Source organism: Capricornis sumatraensis, chromosome 3, assembly GCF_032405125.1.
Source record: "Capricornis sumatraensis isolate serow.1 chromosome 3, serow.2, whole genome shotgun sequence".
NCBI lineage: Eukaryota > Metazoa > Chordata > Mammalia > Artiodactyla > Bovidae > Capricornis > Capricornis sumatraensis.
Genome location: NC_091071.1, coordinates 132,083,493 through 132,095,245, shown reverse-complemented (window position 1 = coordinate 132,095,245; position 11,753 = coordinate 132,083,493). Strand labels below are relative to the sequence as shown.

The following is an 11,753-nucleotide window of genomic DNA, read 5'->3' as shown; positions in this document are numbered from 1 at the left end:
GAGAGTAAGCCCTGCTCTCCACACCTGGAGAAGGTCTGTGTGCAGCACCAAAGATCCAGAGCAACCAGAAATAAATAAATAAATCTTTTAAAAAGTGTTTAAAAATAAATAAAAATACAACTTTACTGGAAAAAGGAAGAAAGTTATAAACTATGGCTATCATAGAAATTAGTAAGTCTGCTTATAATTTGAGCTCACCATTTCAATTTTTCCCCCAACTTGTGTGTGTGTCTAAATAGATCTATGTAACAGTCTTTATTATTTGTGCTTCTAGGCACTTCTCTAAATTCATTACAGGGTGGATATCACATCCATTCCCTGAATAAACAAAACTCTTCTCCAGTAGGATGCAAGCAGCAGTCTTAAAACCATCTTAATTACATATATGTAAAAAAAAAAAATCCTTAAATAATCTGCTTGTCCCCCTTGTGCAGGGGCCAGGCTAATCTTCTCTGTACTCTTTCAGTTTCAGTATATGTGCTCCCTACTAAACTTTTAAAATTCATCAAGCCCAAAATATATTGTGACAAACCACCTTTAATTTTTCCCACCCACATTTTATAGATTTTAATATTCTAGGTTTTTCACTATCAAAATTTTTTAAGAGTTTTATTTAACATCTTAAAGAGCATAAAAATTTCTGAAATCCCTCTACCTCTTTGAAAAAAGGAGTTATATTTTGAAAGAAGTTTAAAAGGAGCTCCATTCTGGAAGAACTTACAATCAGTTCTGAATTTACTGTCTAGAATACCAGGCAAAAATCCATCATCCTCAACCTTTACAGTAGGTTGTGAAGCTAAAAGTAAGCTTCCTAAAATGCATGTACTTTCACAATCCTATTCTTATTGAAAATGTTTTTCCTCAGAAACATACTTGTGTTTGAGAAAAAACAACTACAGAGCAAAAATTTTTTAGAGGAAGTTGAAAACAGGTACCATGGAAAATATTATTATTGATTTTCTTTTTTATAAATGTGTTTGGCAGTGAATGTGAACTGAGCTGTCCAGTGTAAGCATCCAGAAAATTTTCCCCCATTGGTAATATAGTAGAGTTCTCTTTCAGTAAACATTTGCTTTCGAAAATCATAAAACGTCAGTTTTGGCCAACTGCATCAGTCCTTATTCTGCCATCTGTAAAAAATTTAGTCTTTGCCTTTTTGAATGACCCTTTAAAAATATACAAGACCTAATTCTATCCTTTACTCTCATAAAACTTCCATTGGACTCCAGCGGGAACATTTTAAAGTTAAGTTCTGAGGAATAAGGACATTTCATAATGCCTTCTTGTGAGAACTTCCCCAGCAGAACTTGGCCAACTCATTCCTCCTGTGAGTGTTCTATGATATTACAAATTTTAGAGCTTCAAAATAGACTCCATCCTATAAAGCAATTATGCTTGTTGCAGATAGATATACACGCACATACATCCACACACGCACACATATGTATACATATTTATCTATCTCAATGTGACCATAAAACTCTAATGTGATGAACATCTGAAGTGGTTGACTCTTGGTACAACTTTGTCCGTCGTTCATTGATCAGTAGGTAGGTTTGTTCTTGCTACCTTACCTGTGCTTTTCTAGTGCTTTATTGTAAAAACAAACAAACAAAAAATATTTTATGGATAGTTAGTGTGTGCCAGAGCTAACCTAAAATTCTACATACATTATTTCACTTACTTTTGTGAAGTAGGAATTATCATTCCTGATTCACTGAGGAGAAATAGGATGGCTAAAAATCTACTGAGACTCAAACAGCAGAGCTAGTATCTCTGACTGCAAAGCCGTGGGTCTTAACTGCTGCCTACTTTGCATTATATTGTACTCCTGTTCTTTATACACCCTTTTTAAAACAAACAAAGGGAAGGTCATTGTTTTTGAGGGGCCTTGTTTACTTACCTGTCTCTCTAATGAGGACTGACCAGCTTGAGACAGAGTTCTTGTCTTCTTTATCTTTATATTGCTAAAGCAAGATCCATATAAATTTAATAAATACATCTTAAATTTAAAAGTTATCTTTCTGATTTAGATTTCATGCCCTGGTGGTGCAGAGGTTAAAGCATCTGCCTGCCATGTGGGAGACTTGGGTTCGATCCCTGGGTAGGGAAGATCCGCTGGAGAAGGAAATGGCAACCCACTCCAGTATTCTTGCCTGGAGAATCCCATGGACGGAGGAGCTTGGTGGGCTACAGTGTACGGGTTGCAAAGAGTTGGACACGACTGAGCGACTTCACTTTCACTTTCACTATGATAGAAAATATAACCCCCCAAATGTCATTCTCAAATCCCAGCATTCAGAAATAACTGAATAAATATTTGATAAATGAGTGAAATCCTAAAAAATATTAGAAACACTTATAATCTACTTTTGTTTCTAATACATTTGTATAACAATGGCACAGTGTAAGTATTTAATTACTTGATATTAATTAAGCATGGTTAAGGCAGGATGGTTGAAGACTATCATAAAGCTGGTAGATGAAAAAGAGGGAAACAACAAATGTTTCAATGATAAAAGTATTTTAATATCACAATATAAACTTCTGGAAGTAGTATTTTATTTGAGAATATACATATTTAAGTAAATTCATTTGGAACTGTTAAACTGATCAGAGATATATCAATTGATGAATGGATAAAGAAGTTGTACCAGATATACAGACAAACACACTGGAATATTACTTAGCCATAAAAAATGAAATTTTGTTATTTGTGACAGCCTTGATGAACCTAGAGGGTATTATGTTAAGTGAAAGAAGATAGAGAAAGACAAATAGCATATGATCTCAATCTCATATATATGTGGAATATAAAAAACAAAACAAAAAAACAGACTCATAGATACAGAAAACAAACCAGTGATTGCCAGAGGGGAGGGGGCTGGGGGATATATGAAATAGGTAAATGAGATTGAGATACAAACTTCCATCCTTACAATAAGTAAGTCACAGGAATTTAATGTACAGCACAGGAAATACAGTCAATAATATAGTAATTCAGTAGGTGGGCAGATTGTAAGTAGATCTATCATGGTGATCTCTTTGTAATGTATAAAAAAATTAAATCACTATGTTGTACTCCTGAAACTAACATGATATTGTATGTCAATTATGACTCAACAAAATTACCTCAGATGAGAAACACATCTCAGGACTAACAAAAAAACAGAAAACAAAAAACAAAAAACTTTTTGTCTGTGTGCTGCTTAAATAGGACCTTATGTAAGTGTTGCAATTAAAAGCAGTTTATTGGTGAAAGTCTAGCCCCTAGTGGACAGGACTGTCTGGTACACACCCACATACCAAACTAGTTACGAACAGCATGAAGAGACACCTGCTTAAAGCTCAAGGGTTTCAGAATGAAATAGTCTTCAAGACTCTTGATGTTCATATTTTGTTCTTTTATCTTTTATTCATAAAAGAGGCCAAACTTTTATATCTGGCTTATGAGCGCTTCATAGTATTTCAATGAATACTAAGGCTTTTCGACTCCAGTCTCAATTATTTCTTTCAAGCAGGGGTTTTCTTGGCTTCTTGGAGAGTGAAAGAATAAAATTTCTGTCCTTCCCTTCCCTTCCTCCCCTTGTTCTGTTCTTTTCACTATTAATAGCCAACATTTAGGCAAAATCCCACGGATGGAGGAGCCTGGTAGGCTGCAGTCCGTGGGGTCGCTGAGGGTCCGACACAACTGAGCGACTTCCCTTTCACTTTTCACTTTCCTGCATTGGAGAAGGAAATGGCAACCCACTCCAGTGTTCTTGCCTGGAGAATCCCAGAGACGAGGGAGCCTGGTGGGCTGCCGTCTGTGGGGTCGCACAGAGTGGGACATGACCGAAGTGATTTAGCAGTAGCAGTAGCAGCAATAGGCAACATTACTCTTTTCTTTGAGGATAGATTTAGGTTACACTTATAACTTTATACCCAACACACACACACAGGCACATACCCACACATCATAAGTCGTCTATTTCTTTAAAAATTAAAAGTACTCTATAGTTACTTTTCTCTTTCATGAGTAAGTATGAAATGTGAAAAAAGAGATAAGAATACAAAAATTAAACACTCAAATAAAATAGAGATGAACATACTTTTGTGAATGAAATAACACCTGATATATAGTATCCAGTCAGAAAGCTGTGTTTCTTAAGCTTACAAAATGCTTTTCATTGTAAGTCTTGTCACTAAACACACTCTATGATTCAGGGAAGCTATAATTAGATTTCTCTAATCATCCTGATGATCTTAGATGTTTGCTTAGTTTTAAAAACTAAACCCAGAAAGACTGAATTTACATTTCAAATATATATTTCAGTATAGCCAATTCTGCTCTGTGTGTTCCAGGGCTTATGGAAGAAATCAGTTAGCTGTATAACACTCAGAACTTTTGTCAATGACACACAAAAAATTAGAAATCTGATAAAATGGTAGCACTGTTTCATACATATTAAGTGGTTAAGAAATACATAAATGCTTCACCTTGAAATAATACCTGATGTTTGCTTGTGGGTGTCAGAAGGGTTGTAGCTTGCGAGTTACTGTGAAGTGGTAGAATGAGAATTATCTGAAATCAGATGGCAAGTTCTAATAACAGATGTGAATGGGTGTGGCTCATAACCCAGGCTGGTGAACTGAGGTAGCTGGCAGATGTTTGAGTGTGTTTATGTATTTCTGTGTAGTTTGGATCAACTGGGTGTGTTTTCTGCATTCATCCAGTGTGATTCATGGACAAAATGGTGGAGAAGCAAACATTAAATTTTCCTTGTCTTCAAATTGTCCCTACTATATCAAATGTATCAGAACAAATCCCCATTTTCCAAACAATAGCAGAGTTGACTGTATTCTTGAAGGCCTAAAATAGAAGAAAAATGACTCATATGAAATGAGAACTATTTAATGTTTAAGAAATGGTATGAGTCTGTCATACAGAGTGAAGTAAATGGACACGTGGACTCAGTAGGAGGGAGGGTGGGATGAACTGCAAGAGTAGCATTAACATATATACACTACCATGTGTGAAATAGATAGCCAATGGGAAGCTTCTGTGTAGCCCAAGATTTCTGTTCGGTGCTCTGTGATGACCTAGAGGGGTCAGATGGGGTGGGCTGAGAGGGAGGCTCAAGAGGGAGGGGTATATGTGTACATATAGTTGATTCATGTTGCTGTACAGCAGAAACTAACACAACATTGTAAAACAATTATACTCCAATAATAAAAAAGAATTTGTATGAAACATAGTTTATAAGCAGTTGTAGATTTTATTAGCTCCTGTGTAGGTATAGGTTTTGGATGCTATCATCATTGGCACAATTAAATTCATTTATTCCATGCTGCTTTAAGTCATTTTGTGGGTTTGGTACCATGAGAGTTAAGCAGCAATGGTTTTTAGTTCTCTGGAGTCTATGCTTCCTAAAACTCAGCAGAAATCTATTGGGGAAAATGGACTGCAGACATTTTTAAAATTTTAGTTGTTATAGATGTAAAGATGGAACACATAATTTAGATAATAAAGGGAAGGTGGATTTGTCTCTTTGGGGAGTTGGAATTAGTTTTATCAGTGTTAAAATTTTAGATGACTAAAAGCAGAAATTTTAAACGGCGTTCCAAGTTATAAAAATATAACTATCCATTATTCAGTGCATGTGGTCAAAATAAAATACCATAAAAGAACACTTGTTTTTCTCCCCCATATTTATACTTAAGTTCTGAATTCAATAAATCAGTACCCAGATAGCTTCAAAGCCGAAACCCAGAATCATTCTTAATCTCCATCTATCTCTCATCTCCACCTTCACATCCAGCCCAAACCTGGCAGCTCTACCTCTAAAATACAGTCAGAATCTGCCCATTTCCACTATTAGAATCATCTCTCACCCGACTAGCCTCTCAGCAACTCTGTGTTCCTCTTTTTTCTCTTCTATAATCCATTCTCTGCCCAGATGCAAAGGTTACTATTTAGAATTATAAATTAGACCATATCCTTCCTCATGCTAACCTTCCAATGGCTTCTCATCTCATTTATAATAAAGTCTAAGTTCAACCAGTGTCTACAAGGCTCTAAATAATCTTTAGAGCCTTAATCTGGCTCTTATTGTATCTTTGACATCATTTCCCATTTTTGGTTCCTGCCACACACACCTTCTGTGTAGCTGAAACCCTTGTGTTATAAGAAAATTCTATTAGCTACCTTATTTCACACATTGTAGTATATATATGTTAATGCTACTCTTCCAGTTCATCCCACCCTCCCCTCCCCCCCTGCTGTGTGGCCTTCTTTCTGCTGCTTGACACCAGCTCTTCCCTCTGCTGGAAAGTAGTCCACTTAGTTTTCACAGAACAATCTTACTCAGAGCTCAGCTTCCCTACTATGACCTCGCCCCTGTATCCACCTATTGAATCACCCCATTTTATTTTCCACACCTCTATACTTTAGGTATTTTCTTGATCATTTTGTTTGTCTATGTGTTTGTATTTTCTCTAGAACTAATGTTGCATGGGAGGTTAGCTTTCTTGGTCAGTATAATATCCCTGGTATATCTTCTAATGCATGACACTTGGGTACTTAATATATACTTTTGAAATGAATGAATTGAGGTTGAAAAAATAGATGGGGATTTTTTTCCATAAAAAAGAATCAGAGTTTGTGTTTTATAATGTAAATGATATCAGACTTTAAAAAGTAGTATTGAACCTATGTGGTTACTTCAACCTAATTAATAAGAATTAATGATGGTTAAGCACTCAAAGATGACTTATGTGTCCAACACACTCTCCTAACTTTTTTTTTTTCATATATCAACTCATTTAATTCTTACAATTACCCTTTTGAGGTAAGCATTATGATCCCAAATCTAAAAGATGGGAGAATTGTGTTCCCAGGGTGTTGCAGGTGGTAGGATTGGGATCTGAACCTAGGCAGTTCTACTAGAAAGTCAGTTGGCTCAGCCATTGTGCTATCTCCATAGAAATGGCTTCTGATCATGTAGTAAGTCATGCTTTCTTACTATGTAAGCTACTGCTTGGCACCTAGTACAGCCCAGAACCTCTAAGGTTTTTTTTTTTTGTTTGTTTGTTTGCTTGTTTGTTTAAGTATAAAAAGGCTAACAATCAGTTGAATATAAGAACTATTACATACAAACTATGACACACAAACACAATAGCAAAGAAAAGAGAGAAAATGATTTTACTGTCCTCTTAAAAGAACCTTAAATATGAAGCAATATATTGATCAGCAATATATGGATTTTTTTTTTTTTTTTTGTAAATAACCAGTCAAGCTTACTCTGGATCAGGCATTGATTATCTTTTTTTTTTTTAAATCTGACTTATAGTATTAGGAAAGACATCTGGAAAGTGGCTTGAAATTTGTTTTAGAACTCATGATGCCAACTTAGAACTCATGATGCCAACCTTACTAGAGGCTAACAGTGCAGAAACAAAACAAACAAGCATGCAGAACCACTGTGACTTTCAGAAAGTACAGTAGAAGGAAAGTACTGGATAGAAACACATCTCTGATTAACAAAGGAATGCCAAAACCTGGGAAGGAACTAGAATCCACTGAGTCTACTGAGTCAAAGCACAGTGCAAGGAGTCAAAGGATAAAATTCTTGTCTTTCTCCTTCAGCTTACAATAAGCCAACTGTATGTTTGAATCTCAGTTATGAAATATGTGAACAGTAATATTGTATTACATTTAACAGCTTCCTGTGTGGAATAGGACACTGGAGTAGGTATCCTCTTAGAGAATATTCTAACTTTCATGGACATGATGATAATATTCTGTGGCTCAGAAGCAAAGGAATGGAAAAAAAGCTATGAGATTAATGTGAACAGAATTGGCAAAGGATATACACTAACTCTTCAAGTGGGTGAAGCCTTGAGATGGAGAATTAATCTTTATTTGCAGGCACAATTTATGTATAAAAGTAATGGGAGAAACCCACTAACAACTTCTGGGGCTGTAGAATTATAAAACTGTGTACCAGGTGTTTTGTCTTGTTCTTTTAATTTCAAAATTTAAGATTGCAAAGAGACAATAAAATGTGTTTTAATATATCTTCATTTCCTGCTTTACTAGAGTTTTAGACCTAAGGAATTAAATTCATCATAAGAAATTAAATATTGAAAAATTTGACATTATTCTACACTGGTTTCATATTAGCAAATGAATTATTATCCCCACTGAATGGAAATGTGGAGATAAACTACTCTGCAGATAAAGGAAGGGAATACTTAAAAATTTTCCTGGTATGTTGAGGAGATGGCACTTTGAGAGTTTAAAATGTGGAATAGAGGGAGATATCCAACTTTGGCATATGGCCAAGGAACTTCTAAAAATAGTAATTCATGAATTCATTTTTAAATTATTCCCTGATCTACACTTTTCTATGATCTTTTCCTATTTTACCTAAAATTTTAATAACATTTACAAACCACATTCTGTTTTGAGGAGTAAAAGATAAGAACTCAAGTAGTATGGAAAGAAGATGGCAGCTATAGAAAGCATTCAGTTCAGGTCAGTTCAGTCGCTCAGTCACGTTCAGCTCTTTGCAACGCCATGGACCACAGCACGCCAGGCCTCCCTGTCCATCATCAATTCCCGGAGTTTACTCAAACTATGTCCATGGAGTCGATGATGCCATCCAATCATGTCATCCTCTGTCATCCCCTTCTTCTGCTGCCCTCAATCTTTCCCATGATCAGGGTCTTTTCAAATGAGTCAGCTCTTTCCATCAGGTGGCCAAAGTATTGGAGTTTCAGCTTCAATATCAGTCCTTCCAATGAACACTCAGGACTGATCTCCTTTAGGATGGACTGGTTGGATCTCCTTGCAGTCCAAGGGACTCTCAAGAATCTTCTCCAACAACCACAGTCCAAAAGCATCAATTCTTTGGCACTCAGCTTTCTTTATTATTTATTTATTTATTTCTATTATTTTATTTTATTTTTTTACTTTACAATACTGTGTTGGTTTTACCATACATCAACATGAATCTCCTACGGGTGTACATAAGTTCCCACTCCTGAACCCCCCTCCCACCTCCCTCCCCATACCATCCCTCTGGGTTAACCCAGTGCACCAACCCCAAGCATCCTATATCCTGCATCGAACCTAGACTGGTGATTCTTTTCTTATATGATATTATACATGTTTCAATGCCATTCTCCCAAATCATCCCACTCTCTCCCTCTCCCACAGAGTCAAAAAGTCTGTTCTGTACATCTGCGTCTCTTTTGCTGTCTCGCATACAGGGTGATCTTTACCATCTTTCTAAACTCCATATATATGTGTTAGTATACTGTATCGGTGTTTTTCTTTCTGGCTTATTTCACTCTGTATAATCGGCTCCAGTTTCATTCACCTCATTAGAACTGATTCAAATGTATTCTTTTTGATGGCTGAGTAATACTCCATTGTGTATATGTACCACAGCTTTCTTATCCATTCATTTTCAGCTTTCTTTAGAGTCCAACTCTCACATCCATACATGACTACTGGAAAGACCATAGCCTTGACTAGATAGATGGACCTTTGTTGGCAAAGTAATGTCTCTGCTTTTGAATATGCTATCTAGGTTGGTCATAACTTTCCTTCCAAGGAGTAAGGGTCTTTAAATTTCATGGCTGCAATCACCATCCAAAAAAATAAAGTCTGACACTGTTTCCACTGTTTCCCCATCTATTTCCCATGAAGTGATGGGACCAGATGCCATGATCTTAGTTTTCTGAATGTAGAACTTTAAGCCAACTTTTTCACGTTCCTCTTTCAATTTCATCAAAAGGCTCTTTAGTTCCTCTTCACTTTCTGCCATAAGGGTGGTGTCATCTGCATATCTGAGGTTATTGATATTTCTCCCAGCAATCTTAATTCCAGCTTGTGCTTTCTCCAGCCCAGCATTTTTCATGATGTACTCTGCATATAAGTTAAATAAGCAGGGTGACAATATACAGCCTTGTCATACTCCTTTCCTGATTTGGAACCAGTCTGTTGTTCCATGTCCAGTTCTAACTGTTACTTCCTGACCTGCATACAGATTTCTCAAGAGGCAGGTTAGGTGTTCTGGGATTCCCATCTCTTTCAGAATTTTCCACAGTTTCTTGTGATCCACACAGTCAAAGGCTTTGGCATAGTCAATAAAGCAGAAGCAGATGTTTTTCTGCAACTCTCTTGCTTTTTCCATGATCCAGTGGATGTTGGCAATTTGATCTCTGGTTCCTCTGCCTTTTCTAAAACCAGCTTGAACATCAGAGAGTTCATGGTTCATGTATTGTTGAAGCCTGCCTTTGAGAATTTTGAGCATTATTTTACTAGCGTGTGAGATGAGTGCAATTGTGCGATAGTTTGAGCATTCTTTGGCATTGCCTTTCTTTGCGATTGGAATGAAAACTGACCTTTTCCAGGCCTGTGGCCACTGCTGAGTTTTCCAAATTTGCTGGCATATTGAATGCAGCACTTTCACAGCATCATCTTTCAGGATTTGAAATAGCTCAACTGGAATTCCATCACCTCCACTAGCTTTGTTCATAGTGATGCTTTCTAAGGCCCACTTGACTTCATATTCCAGGATGTCTGGCTCTAGGTGAGTGATCACACCATCGTGATTATCTGGGTCTTGAAGATCTTTTTTGTACAGTTCTTCTGTGTATTCTTGCCACCTCTTCCTAATATCTTCTGCTTCTGTTAGGTCCAGACCATTTCTGTCCTTTATCGAGCCCATCTTTGCATGAAATGTTCCCTTGGTATCTCTAATTCTCTGAAAGTGATCTCTAGCCTTTCCCATTCTATTATTTTCCTCTATTTCTTTGCACTGATCACTTAGGAAGGCTTTCTTATCTCTCCTTGCTATTCTTTGGAACTCTGCATTCAAATGTGTATATCTTTCCTTCTCTCCTTTGCTTTTTGCCTCACTTATTTTTGGATTTCCCTGGTGGCTCAGATGGTAAAGCATCTGTCTACAATGTGGGAGACCTGGGTTCGAGCCCTGGGTTGGGAAGATCCCCTGGAGAAGGAAATGGCAATCCACTCCAGTACTATTGCCTGAAAATCCCATGGACAGAGGAGCCTGGTAGGCTAGAGTCTATGGGGTTGGAAAGAGTCGGACATGACTGAGTGACTTCACTTTCTCTTCTTTTCACAGCTATTTCTAAAGGCCTCCTCCGATAGTCATTTTGTTTTGTAAATTCCTTTTCTTAAAATTTAAATTTATTTATTTTAATTGGAGGCTAATTACTTTACAATATTGTATTGGTTTTGCTTTTTTTGCATTTCTTTCTCTTGGGGATGGTCTTGATCCCTGTCTCCTGTACAGTGTCATGAACCTCCTTCCATAGTTCATCAGGCACTCTCTCTCTCAGATCTAGTCCCTTAAATCTATTTGTCACTTCTACTGTATAATCATAAGGTATTTGATTTAGGTCATACCTGAATGGTCTAGTGGTTTTCCCCACTTTCTTCAATTTAAGTCTGAATTTGGCCATTAGGAGTTCATGATCTGAGGCACAGTCAGCTCCCAGTCTTGTTTTTGTGGCTGTATAAGCTTCTCCATCTTTGGCTTCAAAGAATAGGATCAATCTGATTTCAGTGTTGGCCATCTCGTGATGTCCATGTGTAGAGTCTTCTCTTGTGTTGTTGGAGGAGGGTGTTTGCTATGATCAGTGCGTTCTCTTGGCAAATCTCTATCAGCCTTTGCCTTGCTTTATTCTGTACTCCAAGGCTAAATTTTCCTGTTACTCCAGGTATTTCTTGACTT

General features: G+C 36.9%; 1 non-coding gene across 1 annotated transcript; it reads right to left on the bottom strand.

Annotated features, from left to right (window-relative positions):
• Nucleotides 1-389: 389 nt before the first annotated feature.
• Nucleotides 390-493, bottom strand: LOC138077264 (U6 spliceosomal RNA). Its single transcript, XR_011144724.1, has one exon. It is a non-coding gene; the product is annotated as a U6 spliceosomal RNA (small nuclear RNA).
• Between the last annotated feature and the right edge of the window lie 11,260 nt (nt 494-11,753).